Here is a 2,159-nt window from a genome sequence, read left to right as displayed (position 1 = left end):
TATTTTTTTCCTGCCACTTTCAACTCAGTGTCCGGGGAGGCGAACAAAGGGAGGAGGGTGGGGGGATGGGGCCGCCAGGCAGAGGCGAGCGGCGTCGGTCCGGGGATCCCCCAGCACAGTGGGGGCCCCCCTCAATGCCCCAGGCTCGTGCTCAGCGTGGGCCCCCAGGAAGGCAAGGGGGAACAGAGTAGGACCGTGGCGGGGGAGGCTCGCTCTCCAGCTCAGCACCCCGGCCGCGGGGCTGGGGTGGGGGCTGAGACCCCCGAATGGGCTTGGAGATTCAAGCAGTCCGCACCTCACCCAGAGCGCCACTCGACAGGGCCTCTACCAGGGAGGAACCCGTTAACGCCCTTGGGCGGCAGAAGAACGAGAAAAATACATTCCCGTAAAGTGCAGTGGAGGGGGGTCCAAGGCCGCGTGCGCCCGACCGAGGCGGCGGCGGCGGCACAGGGAGGCCGGACATGCCACTCGAAAAAGGTCCGCCCAGGCGGGTAAGAAAGGAGCGAAGTTTGCACCGTTCGTGGTTTGTTTTTTCTTTATTCCAAAATGGAAAATTTTAGTGGTCACCACCCATACGCCAACTAAAAAATGGGTGTATAATTAGAGCGTGGGGAATTCGGCAGACCGTAAATCTTCGGCGCCTTTTCTAGGGAGACCCGGAGCCTTCATGGCTCGTTGAGTTTATTTCGAAAGAAGGGAGGTCCAGGTCTTTGGTGGAAGCGGGTCTGCGTCCGAGCGCCACGCGGGGCGAGCGGGGACGCGCGCAGCTCCGGGCGCCGCGCACTCCTCGTCTCGGCCCTGGAAGATGGAAACCGAAACTGCGCGCTGTACCCCCAGGGGAGGGGGGCCCTTCCTGCTCTCGGAGCCCCTCTCCCCGGCCCGGTAACCACGACTTGGGACGAGCGGGGCAGGTCTCGGGGGGCTGGGCACTGGGACAGAACGCACTCTGGGCGGGGGCTCCTCTTCTTTCCAGCCCAAACTGCGTGGAGAGCATTCGGGGGTGCGCGGGAACTTTCCACTGCGTGCTCCATTGGAGCCCCCACCCCATTGTGCCCTTTTGCCTCGGCCCTTTGTTCTAACTTACGCGGGAGAAAAGGACACTCAAACCCCCTTTGACCATCGAACTCCTTAATTTTCGATCTTCCCCGAAACGGTAAGAAATAAATTCACTCCATGGGGGATTTTTCCCCACCGCGTGGAGGCCAGATCTCCGACTTCCCACGTAAGGAGGATTCTTCTGAAAGTCTCCAAACGCAACCCCCCCAAATCCAAACGTCACCTAAAGAGCATTAATCAGGTGAGAAAGCGGGGAGAGAGAAGGTGCCGGATCTGAAAGGATCCCCAAATAAAAGCGCGCCTTTCCTTCAACTCTCTCCAACCCTCTTTGTTGTAAAGACTCAGGGGCGGGGGACCTAGAGATTCCTTCAAAAGAGTTCTCCCCCAAAAATGATTCTCCCAGGACTTCTTTTGTTTGAAGTGGGCATGGGGGAGGGGAAGGAGCCCGCTCCAGGCCAGCGGCCGGCCCTCCCCTAACCCTCTGAAAAAACAAAGCCCGCGGGCCTCCCTTAACCCGCAAGTCTGGGGCGCTCGGGGCTGGGAGGGGCTCGCTACAGGGCCAGGGGTGCTGCCAGCCAGCGAGGGGCCAAGGTCGGGTCTCCCCATCCCCAGCTTCCGCCAACCGATCACAACAGCGCGCCCTGCCCGCTCGAAAAAGAATCCCTATTTTCCAGCGGCCGGGGTGGGAGAGACTGCAGGGAACAAAGCCCCGGCGCCCGGCTCTGCCGCGGAGGCGGGACGCACGGTCTCCGGGCGAGTGAAACGAAACGTGGAGAAGAGGGTCAAGCTTTTCCTAAGGGGCTTTCGCTCCGAGCCCCGAGGTGCAGTGGCGGCCAGTCCTGCCGCCGGGGCTGCGGGGTCACCCCGGGCCGGTGTCCAACCCGCGTGTGGCGGCCGTCCCTGAGCCCCGCAGAAAGACACGTTTGCAGCGAAAGGCTCTTACACACCAGCCGGGTTTTTATTCGTTCCTTCCCCGAAATGCGCTCCGGGCGCACGGGAAACAAGGAAAACGCACGTACCTGGCGGCGCTCCGAGGGCGGCCTCGCGGGCCCGGCGCTGCCGAGGGGGCCCCCAGAAGCCACTCCCCGCCCGGCCGGTTGCCC

The 2,159-nt window shown here is 62.5% G+C and overlaps 1 long non-coding RNA gene across 1 annotated transcript; it reads right to left on the bottom strand.

Annotated features, from left to right (window-relative positions):
* Positions 1–517: 517 nt before the first annotated feature.
* LOC112480055 lies at positions 518–2,126 on the bottom strand. The gene is made up of 2 exons (XR_003046483.1): positions 2,076–2,126; positions 518–1,279 (listed from the first exon to the last, which is right to left on the bottom strand). It is a non-coding gene; the product is annotated as an uncharacterized LOC112480055 (long non-coding RNA).
* Between the last annotated feature and the right edge of the window lie 33 nt (positions 2,127–2,159).

Source organism: Pteropus alecto, unplaced genomic scaffold, assembly GCF_000325575.1.
Source record: "Pteropus alecto unplaced genomic scaffold, ASM32557v1 scaffold134, whole genome shotgun sequence".
Classification (NCBI taxonomy): Eukaryota; Metazoa; Chordata; class Mammalia; order Chiroptera; family Pteropodidae; genus Pteropus; species Pteropus alecto.
Note: the sequence above shows the minus strand (reverse complement) of the source record. Positions and strands in the feature narration are given on the sequence as shown.